General features: G+C 40.3%; 1 protein-coding gene across 7 annotated transcripts in view; it reads right to left on the reverse strand.

Moving 5' to 3' along the window:
- Positions 1 to 17956, reverse strand: part of SAMD12 (sterile alpha motif domain containing 12) — a 509648-nt gene that overhangs the window by 48837 nt on the left and 442855 nt on the right. The gene's annotated exons all lie outside the window — the stretch shown is intronic.

Here is a 17956-nt window from a genome sequence, read left to right on the forward strand (position 1 = left end):
TAAGTGAATGAATGAATGATGTACTTCGTAAGATAAATTATGCAAGGTCAGTATGATGTTTGCCCTATGGAAATTAGAAGGGTTGGATATTCAAGACAGAGGAAAAAACACAGGCAATAACACAACAGCCAGAAAATACACAGCAATACTAGGGAGGAAAAAAAACATCAAATGGTTTTGTCGGATTTGAAGAGATTTACATAGAGTTGGAGTCACTACAGTACATGCATTTTCAGGACTATAAAGTAAGGATGAAAAACTTATATGTAATTCAGGGGTAGCAATCAAAACTGGGGAATCATATGATTTAAATAGGGCTTCAGGAAGATGAATATTGTCTTGCCATGAAGTACATGGCTTTGGACCAGAGAGACCTAGGCTCCATTCTTAGTACCACCAGTTATCAACTGAATGGCTCTCTGCGAGTAACTTAATCTCTCCAAGCCTCAGATTCTTCATCAGTAAAACGAAGATAATAAGCCCACCAGAAAAACAACCATTCAGAAGGATTAGAGGACACACCCTTAAGATTTCACATAAAGCCATGAAGATTGCCTGTTGATACCAGCAAGAACAGAAAATAGTACTGATGGCAGCAGTGGCCTGTCTGGAGTGGCTGCTACAAAGACACCAGTTGCAAGCACGTGCAGTGTGGGAGGTGCTGCCAAGGCTGCATGTTCCATGGAGCCAGCAGGGGAGCTGGGAACAGGTGGAAGCTCCCCCTCCTTCTCGGTCGGAGGGGTAGGACCCCCACCCTCCCAGGCACAGCTGCAGCCACCCAAGCTGCAGCTGTGAACCAGGGCATCCCTGTGCTTTTGGGGAAGGCCTCCTGCCCTTGCAGGTTTGGAGGTTGCTGCTCCCACTGGCTGGCTTCTCCCTACTCTCGGCACCCACTCCAATGGCAGCAGACTGTGGCCAAGCTTGGGCACTGTTGTGACCTGGCCAGGTGTGCTTGCACTCAGGGCTGTACTGACACATCAGGCCCTTGCTGCCTTGAGCCCCTCCTGTCTTAAGGTATAGACGAGCATGGGAGGGAGGCCAAGATCAGGCTGAGGGTGGCTTGGCATTGGCCTGCAGGTGCCCCTTGGCACAAACGGCCTGGGCAGCATGAATGTGGACAGGCTCCTGGATGGAAAGTAGCGGGTCCTTGATGAAGCCCCACCTTCAAGCCGGGGATGGCATGAAGCATGGGGCCTGAGCCTCCAGTTCTGTGGACCGCAGTGAGAACTTGTGGTGCACTTTCTAGGCCTGCCCATGGACCAATCAGCATGCACTTCCTCCCCTCTGAAACCCATAAAAACCCCAGACTCAGCCAGACTAGGGCAGATGATGAAATTATGTACCTGTAGAGAGGAGCTTCCCAATGTAGGTCTCCTCCCAGCTGAGAGCTGAACAGACAGACCCAGCTGAGAACTGAAGAGACATTGAGACAACCTGCCTACAGAAAGAAGCTACTCACTTCAGGTCTCCAGAGAGCTGTATTATAGCTCTGTGAAGCACCTCTTTGCCTTGTGCACCTTCCAGTTGTCCATGTGCCTCATTCTTCCTGGATGTGGGATAAGAACTTGGGACCTGCTGAATGATGGGACTGAAAGAGCTGTAATACAAACAGGTCTGAAACACACCCTCCTCCCTGGCCCCACCCCACTCACCATGTTTCAAGCACAGTAAGTAGAGAAGAGAGAAGAGAGAAGAACTGCAACAGCTCAGGGAGTCCAGACCTAGAAGCTCCTTGAGCCAGGGCTGTACCCCCTTTTGGGGTCTGTGGTTCCTGGTGTCTCCAAGCTTCCTAGTGCCACTGCATTCTCCAGTGCCTAAAGTGAAAGCTGCTTGTGGTATGCCTGGTCCAGCTGCAGCCTCACAGAGAGCTGGCACTCATGCCAGTGCCTGGAGCTGCCTGCCCCACCACACCCAGCGTGCCTGGCTGTGGACAGTGGCCGGACCCCATGCTCACTCTCTCACATACCTCTCACCACTCTGCAACTGGTTTGCCCTTGGCAAACATGGGATTGAGGCTGGTAGCATGAGCCAAGTGCAGCCTGACAGGCCAAGTGAGTGGAAAGAGCCCAGCAGGCCTGAGCAAAACTTGGGCAAAGGCACAAACTGCCACAGAGGTTTCCAGCTGGCAAAGAAACACCCCAAGGATCCTGTGATGGTATAATTCATAAGGCATTGACAAAGTACTCAGAAGGGCTTTATTTCACTAGTGGCAAAAAATTAATACTAGATAAAGTGCTTCTCTGATCCTACATAACAAAACTTTTTTTTTTTTTTTTTTTTTTTTTTTGAGAAGGAGTCTTGTTCTGTTGCCCAGGTGGGAGTGGTGCAATGGCATGATCTCGGCTCACTGCAACCTCTGCCTCCTGGGTTCAAGTGAGTCTCCTGCCTCAGCCTCCTGAGGAGCTGGGATTACAAATGCCCACCACCATGCCTGGCTAATTTTTGTATTTTTAGTAGAGACAGGGTTTCACCATATTGGCCAGGCTGGTCTCAAACTCCTGACTTCAGGTGATCCACTTGCCTCAGCCTCCCAAAGTACTGGGATTACATGTGTGAGCCACCATGTCCAGCCTATAACAAAACTGTATAACATGACCCCAAAGAATCAAACTTTTAAATTTCCAGGTAATTTGAATATATTCCAGAACAAATCTCAATAGGAATGTAAAAATACATAGCATTCAACAAAGTAAAACTCATAATATTTAAAGATTAATTTGACAAAAGATATACAATACCTGTACACTGAAAACTATAAAACATTGCTGAAGTTAATTTAAGCAGACATGAACAAGTGGAGAGATAGATATACTATGTCCATGGATCTGAAGACTAAAAATTTTTAATTTTTTCCAAGTTGACCTATAGATTGAATGTAATCACAGTGAAAATCCATAAAACTTGTAGGGAAATAAAATGGACCTAGACTAGCCAAATCGATTTTCAAAATGAAAAACAAAATTTATACTATCTGATTTTAAGACTTATCATGAGGTTATAGTAATCAACCCAGGGTCATATTTATATTAATGTAGGCAAATAGATCAATGGTATAAAATAGATAATCCAGAAACCAAAGTAAAGAGACCAACACACATATGGTCAATTGATTTTCCACAAAGTGAATAAAGAGTTTCATTCAAGTTTCCAACAAATGGTACCAAACTATTTGCAAATACAAATAAGAAGAAACTTTGGTTTACCTTGAGCCATATACAAAAGTTGACTGAAAATGGATCACATAAATATACAACTTATAAAAGAAACATAAGAGAAATATCTTTATAACCTTTGGGCAATTATTTCTCATTTATGACACAAAAAACACGATATATATTAAAAAATGAACTCCATCAATATTATAAACTCTTCTTCAAAAGACACTGTGCATTGGCTCATGCCTATAATCCCAGCATTTTGTGGGGCTGAGGTGGAAGAGTCGCTTGAGCCCAGGACTTTGACACCAGCCTGGGCACTATGGTGAGACTTTGTTTCTATTAAAAAAAAAAAAAATTAGCTGGGTGTGTTGGCAAATGCCTGAGGCTAAGGTGGGAAGATTGCTTGAGCCCAGGAGTTCAAGGCTGCAGTGATCTGCTGTGATCATGCCACTGCAGTTCAGCCTGGGTGAAAGAGTAAGACTTGGGTGAAAGAGTAAGACTGTCTAAAAAAAAAGAAAGAAAGAAAAAGAAAAAAGGTATTGTGAGAAGAAATATAAAGACAAATCTTACACTGGGAGAAAATATTTACAGATCATATATCTGGCAAAGAGCTTGTATCTAGGATATATAAAGAAGCCTCAACATTCAGTAATAATAATAATTATTTATTATTTATTATTTATTATTTATTATTATCAATATGTGTAATTAACGAATTAAAATTTTAGCAAAATATTTAAACAGACATGTCTCCAAGGGACAAATGGCATATAAACACAGGAAAGGATCAATGTCATTCTGAAAAATGCAGAGTAACCTATGGTGATAGAAAGCAAATAGTGGGCTGGGCATGGTGGCTCACATCTGTAATCCCAGCATTTTGGGAGGCCAAGGCAGATGGATTACTCGAGGTCAGGATTTTGAGACCAGCCTGGACAACATGGTAAAACCCCTACTAAAAATACAAAAATGAGCTGGGCGTAGTGGTGCACGCCTGCAGTCCCAGCTATTTGGGCGGCTGAGGCAGGGAAATAACTTGAACCTGGAAGGTGAAGGTTATAGTGAGCCAAAATCTTGCCACTGCACTCCAGCCTGGGCGGCAGAGCAAGACTCTGTCTCAGAAAAAAAAAAAAAAAAAAGAAGAAGAAGAAAGAGGAAGAAGAAAGAGGGGGGAGGAGGAGAAGGAGGAGGGAGGGGTGAAGGAGGAGGAGGAAAAAAGAAGAATGCATATAGTGGTTGCCTGGGAATGGGGAGGACAAAGGGTTACCTTGAAGCAACTTTTAAGGGTTATGGTTGTTTTCACTATCTCATGGTTTATAGATGTATCCATGTCAAAATTTATCAGATTACATACTTTAGGTGCAGTTTATTGTAATGTAAATTGTACCTCAATAAAGACATTAACATAAGTATAGAGAATGTAATCTTATTGGCAGTAAAGGAAGGAAGAAATCAAAGATGACAAAATGCTGTCAAGATTTCAGCTCTGAGTGAGTGATGAATGTGGTGGTTCTATAAATGAGAAGAGAGAAGAAACAGACTGGTAGAGATAGTGATGAGTTTATTGGAGACATACTGAATTTGAGATCCTGATGAGATATTCAGATGGAGATGTCCAACAGACAGATAAAACCCAGGTCTAGACTTCTCAAGCGGTATCAGCTGCAGATTTAAAAAAGGGTGGAGACCACTTCACAAAGGTGATTATTGAATTGCTGTAACCAGATGAGCTTGCTAAAGGGAAACAGAAGTGTGTGGAGCTTTGAGGAATATCTATAACTGCAGGCCTAGAGAAAGAGAAAAGAGTGATAATGGAAGAGATGGTTGCTAAATTATGAAATGCAAAATTAAGAATGGTCACAAATTGAAGTTCATGATGGTGTTCCCAATATTAAATAGTCCCTAGTATCAAACAAAGCATTAACGCTGAGGAAAATGAAGACTGAGCAAAAAAGTAGCAGGATATTAGTAATCTGGGTAAAAACAAAAATAAAACAAATGACAACTTTGGTAGCATATTAGAGACCAAAACCTGATTTTGAGGGGTTAAAAATGCATGGATTTGAATAAACAGAGGTATATAATCTCCTACCAATTTTTTTTTTTTTTTTTTTTTTTTTTGAGACAGAGTCTTACTCTGTCACCCAGGCTTGAGTGCAGTGGTGTGATTTCGGCTCACTGCAACCTCCGCCTCCCCGGTTCAAGCGGTTCTCTTGCCTCAACCTCCTGAGTTGCTGGGACTACAGGTGCCCGCTACTACACCTGGCTAATTTTTTATTTTTAGTAGAGATGGGGTTTCACCATGTTGGCCAGGCTGTTCTCAAACTCCTGACCTTGGCCTCCCAAAGTGCTAGGATTACATGCATGAGCCACCAGGCCTGGCCCATTTTTTTTTTTTAAGAATACAGATGGAAGGGTAGTTTGTAAAGATTCAGGGTCAATAAAAGTGTTTTCTTTTTTTGAGACAGGGACCCATTCTGTTGCCAAGGCAGGAGTGCAGTGGCATGATCACAGCTCACTGTAGCCTTGACCCAAGCAGCTGGGACAACAGGCATGCACCACCACACCTGACTCACTTTTATATGTTTTGTAGAGATGAGGACTCCCTCTGATGCCCAGTTTGGTCTCAAACTCCTGGGCTGAAGCAATCCTCCTGCTTCAGCCTCCTAAACTGTTGGGATTATAGGTGTGAGCCCACACCTGGCCAAAAGTATTTTCTATTAGAGTTTGGATAACAGTGACATGATTTGAGGCAGGGAGGAGAAAGGCAGCAGGAGAGATGGTAGATAAAAGCCAAGGCAATTTATTTCACAGTGGTGCTCATACTGGATACATATTAGAACCACCTGGGGGAGCGTTGAGGAAATATCAATGCCTTGGAGAGTCGAAATAGAACCTGAGGAGCAAAACCTAGGCAGCTTCAGTCTTTCCAAAGTAGGGAGGAAGAGCATTACTAGGAGCAAGAGCATCCGTAGGAGTGAGGTGTCTCTTCCAACGCTACACATCTGCTCTTGGCATAGGAAACAAATGGCTCTTCCTTGTAAGAGGAAGACGAGGAGGAGGACAACCAGGAGGAGCGGGAGGGAGGAGTAGGAAGAGGAGGGAGAGCAGCAGGAGGACAAAGGGGAGGCAGAACCCCTTCCTTGATGTTTTATTGTTTGTTGCTGGCAGGAGACACTTTCTATGACTTTTACCCCTTGGCTTCCATATGTAATTATTATTTGGAGTCAAAGTCAGTGAGAGAAATGTGAGCTCTTCAAAGAGAAAATGTAATTTTGAAGCATCTCCTCTTGCCTTTTCTGGATTTTGAAGGTCATGCCGGCCAGTTTCTGCTCCAGCTGTAACTGAGTTAGCCACCCACGCCACTGTCAAGGGTCACCGCAAGCAAAAAATGGTGTCATCCAACACTAGTGGTCTGTCTCCAGCCTGCAGGGGTCAGCCTATATTGTCCTCTTGAAAAGACCTCAGGCTACTGTGCATTTGAGTTCTTCCTGGTTTTAGCTTATTTGCAAGCTCTTCCAACATATGCTGTTAATTTAATTTAATTTTTATTTTTGCTATCCGTAGGTCACTAACTCTCTAACAGAGATAGAGAACGACACAGTGGGAAAGTCATGGGCTTTGATGGAGGCTGATCAGGGCTCATGTGTCTGTTTTAACCTTTACAGCTATAGGCAAGTTTCTTTTTTTAAATTCATAAGCCTAACTTTAGTTTTTTAATCTATGACAAAGAAATAGATAATGTCTGTTTTTGTGTTCACGCATGCATAAAAATTAGAGCCTTTCTCTCTGTGTGTGTATACATATATACACACGTACATGTGCATATATGCATTCTGCATATGTATGCATGGAATGGAGTAGAAAACCACCTGTTTTCTCCTACTGTAAATTCACACTCACCATTAATACTTTGCTTCTGACACTAGATGTGTGTGCGTGATTGTGCGCGTGTGTTTTCCATACATCGATTCTCTGCAGACAGCAAAGGGTATCCTGTAATTTAACTGAATTCTCACACTCTGTCTGGAGATAGCACTAGATCCCACAGGTTAAAGGCTCAAAACCAAGACTGCCCTCACTTCAGATGTTAACTGCAAGTCTCAGGTTGTGGCTTGTACTTCTGCCTGATGGGCTATAAATTGAAAGTTTCCATGAACTTTTTCTTGGGTATGATCATTTGCTAGACTGTCTCACGGAACTCAGAGAAACACTTTACTTATGTGTGCCCATTTATTATAAAAGAATACAGCTCAGGAACAGCCAGGCAGAAGAGACACATTGGGAAAGGTATGGGGGAAAGGGATGTTGAGCTTACATGTCCTCTTGGGGCATGCCACCTTCTACATGTTCAGCAAACTGGGAGCACCTGGAGCCCCATAGCTAAGGGATTTTTATGAAGGCTTCATCACACAGGCATGATCAATTGTTAACTCCATCTGCAACTCCTCTCCCCTTCTCAGCTGAGATTGCAGGCACCTGCCACTATGCCTGGCTAATTTTTGTATTTTCAGTAGAGACAGGATTTCACCACGTTGTCCAGGCTGGTCTTGAACACCTGGCCTCAAGTTATCCACCCACCTCAGCCTCCCAAAATGCTGGGATTACAGGCATGGGCCACCATGCCCAGCCCTCAAAATAGCTATTTCTTATAAAACACTATACATACATACATATATCACCTAACAAGTGGCATAGCAGTGAAAACGAAATTCTAGCTGTTATTAGTGTCCTTTCTCATGCTTTTAAATTGACTGATTATAATCCTTTAGACCAGTGGTTCTCAAAATATTATCTCTAGATCTGCAGTGTCTGATCTGACACATGATAATAAGTAACATGGTTGAGTCCAGTTTTCCCCAACCTTTTATCCTCTTTACCTGTCTCCTAAATCCTTGTTTCTATTTGCCTTTGGATTTGTCCTTGAAAAAGGTCTGCTTTTGTGTGGCATCTTGGCTGCTAGGTTGGTACATTAGGTTTCTCAACTTCATCTGATTTCAGTTTTGTGCAATAAATAATAGCCATTTTAGCTGGAGTTTTAGCTGTGAATAACTTCTTTCCTCATAACTTCATCTTATATTTATTGCCTAAAATGATAGATTGATAGTCACCACCTAGCAACTGGCCCATTTTTTTCTTGCGGTCTAGTTACTTGGAATGATTGACTATTGCTATAGCTTCACTAGCTCGCCCTGGTCAAAAATGGATGTAAGGGGTCTATAAATAGAGACCATTTACATACTCTCCAGATTATCAGTGCAACTTTCTGAAATGAGTTCATTTGTACAGAATACTTTGTCTATCAATTTATTTCTTACATCTTCAAAAGGAGTAGCTGATTCAGCCTATCTAGGATTTTATACTTACAGTACCTTTTTTAGTTCTGTTATCTCAAACCCCAGATCTCCTGTTGGAGACTGTTTTTTTGTGGCTCTGTTAAAAAAGCGACTAAAATCTTAAAGCAAGAAAGAACACAAAAATTTTTATATCGCTTCATGTTCATTTCCCATATATTGCTCTGTCACAAAAAATTAATGCTTTGTACTTTAAAAGAGCCTTTCATCCAAAAACCTCAAAGAACTTTATAAATAAGTAAGCATGATTATTCACCTTTACAGGTTGGGAATGATGCACAGAGCTGTTGAAAGTGTATTGTGCATTATTACCAAACTCAGGAAAAAGTTCATTTTAATTTAATGCATATAAAATTAGTTGATTTGGTGTTTAAAAAGTATGCACTCTAGGTTTCTCTAGGCCTCCACAGACTATGGATATTAACAAGGCACAACAATGCTAAATCCAAATTTCTCTAACTTTTCTCTCCTTCTGCATGACTTAAGACCTCAACTTCCTGCAAAGCTCCTTATGTATATCTAAGTCCCTAGGAGACATCTCTCCCATGTTCAAGAACTATCTATTCCTGCTGGGCCTCCTCTGCTTCACTGAGCAGCAGAGTTTCCAATCAGGTGCTAGAATGCAGTTTTCCCCAACTGCACAGCCAGATACTCTCACAAAGTTAATCATGCCCCTTAAATGCTTAGCGACCTATCGTGATGTGGGAGAGTGGGTACTCTTCCCTGATGTTGTCTTCTATGAGGAGGCAGTCCAAGGAGGAGCATCTTCAACTCCTCTGTTTTGTAAGTGGCGTTTCTGGTCAAGGAAAATAGTTCTGTCACTTCTTACTTCCCCCCGTGGAGAGCTGGGCTCAGAGACGTGGTCTGATGTTGACCATTATGTTAGACTCGGCACTTAGCAGCTTTTGGGTGCTAGACACCATGGCCTGCTCCACCACATGCACCCTGGTGTGCACTCCAGGAGGCTGACCTATAAGCAAGAGAAAAGCAGCCCATATGCTCCTGGACCTGGCCTGTTACAATCAGGAAATTCTCCTATTGAACATGGAACTTTCACAGAACTCCAATGTCAGAAAAGGCCATTCCATCATCAGAATGGATCAAGACAACCACAACATCCCTCTGTATTATATGGAACACATACAAAAATGTGACCTTTGTCTAAGCCACAGAAATGGGCAACCAGTTAGCTAGAAGAGGAAAATGCTATGAGGAAGTGGAGGATATTCTATAATCAGGTATCCTAGTAAATTTTATGTAGAATGAGGATGCAATGCAGTGAGATTAAAGAAGCTGCTTTGCCTCCCTTTGCTGACAGCAGCCAATCCAGGATGAAGCCTCTTCTTCCCTTCAGCCTTTCCCCAGATTACCCACCACCATCCCAATTTGAGAAACTGTAAGTCCTAACATCCCCTCACAGAGACTCCCGAAGGTTCTCTAGGCTGTGCCTGCTGGCCCACTACAGCCAGCAATAAACCCAACATGTTCAACTACAGGTGTGTTCTTGGGGATTGTTGGCTGGGGATAATTAACATCCAAGTGGACATAACAATGTGATATGATTTGGTTGCGCTCCCATCCAAATCTCAACTTGAATTGTATCTCCCAGAATTCCCACAGGTCGCGGTAGGGACCTAGTAATTGAATCATGGGGGCCGATCTTTCCCATGCTATTCTCACGATGGTGAATAAGTCTCATGAAATCTGATGGATTTATCAGGATTTCTGCTCTTGCTTCCGCATCATTTTCTCTTGCCACTGCCATGTAAGAAGTGCCTGTCACCTCCCTCCATGTGGAACTCTAAGTCAAATTAAACCTCTTTGTCTTCCCACTCTCAGGTATGTCTTTATCAGCAGCATGAAAACAGACTAATACACAATGGCTCTTTTGCCTTCTGATGTTTGTTGGGTTTGGCTAATGGAGGGACCATTGGAGCGTAAGAGGAGAATGGGGTCAGGATACTTATTCCCCTGTCTCCCTCCCTCCCATAACCTGTGTCCTTTCTTTCCGCATTCCAGTGACCACACAGGCCCCACTGTGTCATGAGCCCTGAGACACTTCAACAGCTCTTGTTGGTCCAAAGATATGAATAGACATTTCTCCAAGATGATATACAAATGACTAACAAGTACATATTAAAAAAAGGCTTGGCATCGTTGGTCATTTTGCAATAATTCTTGGTTTCCCTACACTCTGGCCACATGCATAGCATCTGTTTATTAAAAGTTTAGTGAACCAGTGTGAGAATGCTTTCAATTTATAGCAACAACCAAAGCTTTCTTACTAGATTCTCCTCATTACATTCTCTTAGGTTGTGTTCTTCCCAAAAGATTTTTCAGTTCTCTTGCAAACAGGCCTCTGACTTGTCTGTCTCACTAGTTCGCCAGGTACATCCCGGATAGGGTGGAATTATGCTTGGACAAGTTTGTTTGTTTGTTTGTTTGTTTTGCTGACCTAACCTAGGTAATAAGTTTAGGAAAAAAATCTTCAGAAATTAGTAAATTTCAAGATCAACTGACTGGTAGGACTTTTCTTACTGATTGCCATGTAAGGAAGCTGCAATTGCATACCAGCTGTGGAAATCAAGTCCCGGAGGAAAAAAATTAGGGGTGTGAAGATGTATATATCCAAGAACAAACCCATTTTCACTATAAAGAAAGGACAAAGAATATTAATTAAACACATCAATGACTCTAACAATGAATTACCTCAGATATCACCCTTAACCCAAAGATGTTTAGCATTTTAATATTTACTTTTTTCCTTTAAAACCAACCACACAACAATAGAAAATGGGGAATACTATAGTGAGGAGGGAAGGAGCAGGGAAAGGGTTGAAAAATCTGCTTAGTGAGTACTATGCTCATTAACTGGGTGACAGGCCGAATCGTACCCCAAACCACATCATCATGCAACATACTCATGTACAAACCTGCACATGCACCCCCTGAATCTAAAATAAAAGTTGAAATTATAAAAACATAAAGTAAAATAAAACTAACCACAGACAGATTAAAGTCCAAGAAACATAGTAGACAAACTTGTGGAAGCCACTCTACAAGGAAATGCAGACCCTCGCATTGTTTTAAGTTTTAGCACACTATTTGTTCTCCTCCTGACTTGGTTTGGTTCTATTATTGTTTTATCAAGAATGATACACTTTCTTTTTAAATACGTGATTTTGAAAAGCTTTCCCTACAGATGCAATTGTTTCAAAATTGCATGTTGGGGCTACATTTCTTTGTTCCTGTGGGAATACATCTTTACTTGTATAATGTAAGCCAGTATGAAAATAAGATTTGCTCAAAGAAAATTGTTTTTCAGCCACGCTTCAGGACCACTTGCAGTCTGTCAGGCAGCTGCACCAATGTTATGTGCAGAAATCCACTCTAGTTCTAGAAATGTTTACAAGAAGCAATGTGTACAGTTTTTGAAACATTTTAATTGCAATTGAAAAATAAAAAATGTGAAGGACAACAAAGGAATCTCCCGCTTCTAAACTGCTACCCCCAGGAGTCAGCAAAGCTACCTGGAGGCTCCTCTATGGGGGTAATTTTTCTGGAAGACTGAGGAAGTCTGTTTTTTTCCCTGACTTGTGGTTAAGTGTTTCCATATAAAGTCTTATTTTATATAAACACGTATTATGGAGATGGAAAATTTTGCATGAATTTAAAGACTAAACATGGTACCTTCAAGGAAATTTCAGGTTTGTGGTGGGCGGCACTGAGTCATGGTCTCAGACCCTGTAGGAACACTAAGACTTTTATATCTGCTATTAGGCAATATCTATAAATTATACACATCATACATAGGTGATCAGTTCATTATAGACTTGGAAATGCACAAGTGATTACTGGCTGTGTGAGGCCTCAGTTTCTCATTTGGGGAAATGATTGTACACTAAACTCATAGAGGGCTTGTGAAGATTAAATGCCATCCATACTTACAGAGTTTGGCAAAGTTCCAGGTCCAATATGTATTAGTTATTATTAGATAGATTAGTTTAATATTTTGACGTGAAAACTGGTATCTCTTATAAAAGGTGGAGGGGGCTTAAAGTGATTTTTCAGATGTCACACTCTATTCTATATATGCATGCTTTACAAATTCTCTTCTTTGCAGATTTCTGGGAACGCATTGTTCTCAACCAATAACACAGATCAATTTTATTACTGTCACTTTTGAGAAGCATGTAAGGGATACCACTGTAAAAATAAACCCAACTCTTGCATTTATGATTAATTGATTTTCACAGGGTACCAAGACAATTTGATAGGGAAAAGGAGTCTTTTCAACAAATGGTGCTGGGACAGCTAAACATCTATATGCAAAACAATAATTAGTCATTCTGCAAATCTAAACCAAAATCACATTGAAATACCATCTCATAAACACTAGGATGGCTATCATGAAATGATTGCAAAATGACAAACTTTGGTGGGGATGTGGAAAAGTTGCAACTTTCACACATTGCTGATGGAGATGTAAAATGGGTCAGCCACGTTTGAAAACAACCTGGCAGGTCCTTAAAATGATTAATGTATAGTTATATGACCCAGTGACTATACTCCTTAGTATATATCCAAGAGAAATAAAAATATTTGCACACACAAAAATGTGTAGACGAGTATTTATAGCAGTGTTACCTATAACATAGAAGTGGAAACAACTCAAAAGTCCATTGATGAATGAATAAACAAAATGCAATATATCCATACAGTGAAATATTGTCAATGAAAAGAAATGAAGTACTGATACATGATACAACACGAATGAAAGCTGAAAACACGCTAAGTGAAAGAAGTTGGAAGCAAAACACCATATACTGTGTGGTTGCATTCACATGAAATGTCCAGGATAGGCAGATCTACAAAGACAGAAAGCAGGTCAGTGGTTTCCAGGGACTCGGGGAAGAGGAGGCTTGGAGAGAATGCGGAGTGGCTGCTTATGGGTACAGGATGTTTTTTTTTTTTTTTTGGTCAGGTTGTAAAAATGTTCTAGACTAAAAATTAGACTGATGATTGTTTGACCCCTTGAATATACTTTAAACATTGAATTGTGCATTTAAAATGGGTGAATTGTATATATTGTTTAATCTCGATATAGCTTTTTTTTAAAAAAAAAAGAAAAAAATCTGAAACAGGTCTTGAGTGTCCTCAGTATAGGCTTTTAATGTATAGAATATATATTTAATCATTGCTTTGGTTCTGTTTAACACTGTATTTTATAGCCGTCAAAGTCTGCATGCCTGTTTGAGCAGATTGGAGACCATTAGAAATTGGGATGGGAATGTAATCAGCTGAGTTGAACCTTGGCCAAAAGGCATTGTATTCTACCTGGAAGGTACTATTGGATTTTTAAAACAGTTTTATTGAGGTATAATTGATATAAAAAATCTGCACATATTTAATGTATACAACTTGATGAGCTTGAACATGCATATACGTCCATGAAACCATCACCACAATCAGAGTAATAAATACATCCATCACTTCCAAAAGTTTGCTTCTACCTCTCTTCCCTTTTTTTGTGATAAGAGCACTTGAGCGCTCCTTTTTAAAATTTTTCTGTATACAACAGAGTTTTGTTAACTATAGGTATTGCTGTACCACAAACCTCTATTACCCATCTTGCGCAATTGAAACTTTCTACCATTTGAACAACTCCTCACTTACCCCTCCCTCCAGCCCCTGGGAACCACCATTCTACTCTCTGCTTCTAGGAATTTGACGGTACTTGTCCTCATGCTGGTGGAATCATGTGATACTTATCCTTCTGTGACTAGCTTATTTCACTTACTATAACGTATCAGTTCCTAAGAATAGGCTTTTCTGTACCTCGCGTAAGATAGGAATCATAATTTTCAACCAGCTGCTCTTTCCTGTTGGGCAAATGGTACAGAATTGACACATGGTTTAGAGTGCAACCTCCTGAGTGAAAAACACTATTTCTTGCCATGCCTGAAATTTCTTTTTACTTCTTTGCCTTCCATCCAAGTATTGATCGAGCCAGGGTTCTGTGTAGCTTACAAGGTGTTAGGTGTTGTCAGGCTGTCACGTTAGAGCTCCAAGGCCCGCCGCTGTAATGGGCTGACTGTCTTTATGGAGGTGGAGAGCAGAAGGGCAAGCTGGTGGATTAAGGAACAGAAGCACTTGCTATAAAGGGCCCAGAGGCTTAGCTTGAAATCAGTGCCCCTGGAACCTCCATCTTATTGACAAAGCAAGTAGCTGTCATTGTACATTACCAGGCTCTGTCTTAGACAAGCAGTCTCTGTTTTCTTTTATGTGATGGGCTATTTTTGGATGTGTTCTTGACCATTATCTAATATTATATATATATATATATGTATATATATACATATATATGTATATATATATACACACACATATAAAATGTATATATTTAATTATAAATTTTATATTTATTATATTATATAATATACATATCCATTAACTTCTTCTTTTTTTTTGAGATGGAGTCTCACTCTGTCACTCAGGCTGGAGTACAATGGCACAATCTTGACTCTGCAAGCTCTGCCTCCTGGGTTCAAGTGATTCTCTTGCCTCAGCATCCCATGTAGCTGGGACTACAGGCACGCACCACTACGCCCAGCTAATTTTTGTATTTTTAGTAGAGATGAGGTTTCACCATGTTGGCCAGGCTCATCTTAAACTCCTGACCTCAGGTGATCTGCCCATCTCAGCCTCCCAAAGTGCTGAGATTACAGGCATGAGCCACCATATCTGGCCTATATCTATATACATAACTTATTTGGCAATTAAAAACACTGTCTGTTAGTAATTGTAAATAATATTTTAGAAGGGCTGATGTATAGTAAAAAGAAAAAATTATTCGGAGTCAGAAAAGTTCAAATCTTGGTTCTGCCAGTTAAAAGTGATGGACCTCGGGCAAATTATGCAAACTCCTTTTGGGTTTTGGCCCCCTCCTCTGTCAATAGGCAAATAATTTTACCTATCCTGTGGGGCTGATGTGATGATTCAACGGGGCAGTGTTTGCCAAAGTGGTTTCGTAAAGTTAAAAGGGCTCTCATAGTCATCTTGTTGTATGTGGACCTGTTTAATGTCCCCAGTGAGACTGAAGGCTCCCTGTTTTTACATATCCTTAGGATGAGTGAGGACACTCAGTTAAGATTTGCTGATTCTTTTGGTTGTTTTGAGGGCCTTTTGGTTGTTGGGAGACAGGAAGTGTTCAAGGTACCTTTTTCTGAATCACTTCTAAGGAGACTGGGACATGGCATGAGTCAAGTATATCTTAGGGGGTCATTCATTCATTCACTTATTCAATAACTGTCAATTGAGTGTTGGTTGGGTCTAGATGCTTGGGGAAAAGTGGTTCATTATACTATAATTGGCAAATTCTCCAATTCCAGGAGCTGACATTCCAGTAGAACAAGATGATCCAAATAATCAATGAAATAAAGAAATACAAACTTTCAGAGAATTTTAGGCACACTACACAAAATAAGGCAAGATAAAAGGGTATAAAGTGGGGGTGAAGATTTTCTTCCCCCATTTTCTGTTGATAAATTTCAAATCTATAGAAAAGTTGAAATAATAGTTTGCAATGAATATGCATTTTCTCATCACCCAAATTCATCAATTATTAATATAATGCCACATTAGCTTTCTTTCTCCCCTATATGTGTGCATGTCTTTATGTACTTCTTTGTATACATGTGTTGGTTTTTGTTGTTGTTGTACCATTTAGAACAATTTATAAATATCATGGAATTTTTTCTCTGAATACTTCAGCAAATATTTCCAAAGAACAGAATCTTTACCTGTGTAACCACAATGCCATATGACTTTCAAAAAATTTAGCAGTAAAGCGAAAAGAACAAAGTGGGAGGCATCATACTACCTGACTTCAAACTATGCTACAAGGCGAACAGGCTGGCTGCTGGTACAAAAACAGACACATAGGCCCATGGAACAGATTAGAGAACTCAGAAATAAAGCTGCACCGTCTACTACCATCTGATCATCAACAAAGCTAACAATAACAAGCAATAAGGAAACGACTCCCTATTCCATAAGTGGTGCTGGGATAAATATAACTGGACAGCCATATGCAGAAGATTGACACTAGACCCTAGTTTCACCATATATAAAAATCAACTCAAGATGGATTAAAGAATTAAATGTAAAACCTAAAACTATAAACCCTAGGAGAAAACCTAGGAAATACCATTCTGGACATTGGCCTGGGCAAAGACTTCATGACAAAGACTCCAAAAGCCATTGCAACAAAAATAAAAATTGACGAGTGGGAGCTAATTAAACTAAAGAGCTCTTGCACAGCAAAAGAAACTATCCACATAGTAAACAGAGAACTTACAGAATGGGAGAAAATATTTGCAAACTATGAATCTAACAAAGATCTAATATCCAGAATTGATAAGGAAGCTAAACAAATCAACAAGCAAAAAACAAATGATCCCATTAAAAACGGGTAAAGGACATGAAAAGATGCTTCTCAAAAGAAGACATACATATAGCCAACAATATATGAAAAATGCTCAATATCACTAATCATTAAGGAAATGCAAATCCAAACCATAATGACATATCACCCTGGTCAGAATGGCTATTATTAAATAGTCAAAAAGTAACAGATGCTGGCAAGATTGTGAAGAAAAGGGAATTGTATACACTGTAGATGGGAATGTGAATTAGTTCAGCCACTGTGGAAAGCAGTTTGGAGATTTTTTAAAAGAACTTAATAGAATCACCATTTGACCCAGCAATCCCATCCCTTGTTATATACCCAACAGAATATAAATTGTTCTATCATAAAGATGCATGTATGTGTATGTTCATCACAGCACTATTCACTATGGCAAAAATACAGAATTGATCTAGAAGCTCATCAGTGGTGGATGGGATAAATAAAATGTGGTACATATACACCATGGAATACTACACAGCCATAAAAAAGAATGACATCATGGCCTTTGCAGCAACATGGATGGAGCTGGAGGCCATCATCCTAAGTGAATTAATGCAAGAACAGAAAGCCAAATACTGCCTGTTCTGACTTATAAGTGAGAGTTCAGCAACGAGGACACATGGACACAGAGAACGGAACATGGGGTCTGTCTGAGGATGGCAGGAGGGTGAGAATTGAAAAACTACCTATCCTATTATGCTGATTACCTGGGTGACAAAATCACTGGTACACCAAACCCCTGTGACATACAATTTACACAGGTAACAAACCTTCGCATGCACCCCTTGAATCTAAATTAAAAAAAAAAAATACCACCATAGTAGTATATAACATCATTTTCTAATTTTCCTCAATTGTCCCATAAATGTCCTTCATAACTGTTTGGTTATTGTTTGTCTGTGTGGGAAAGTGGTTATTTGGGTAATGAAAAAAGTTTCTCTACAGATGTGGCATTTGAGAAAAGATCAAGGTGT

This window comes from Saimiri boliviensis, chromosome 15, assembly GCF_048565385.1.
Source record: "Saimiri boliviensis isolate mSaiBol1 chromosome 15, mSaiBol1.pri, whole genome shotgun sequence".
Classification (NCBI taxonomy): domain Eukaryota; kingdom Metazoa; phylum Chordata; class Mammalia; order Primates; family Cebidae; genus Saimiri; species Saimiri boliviensis.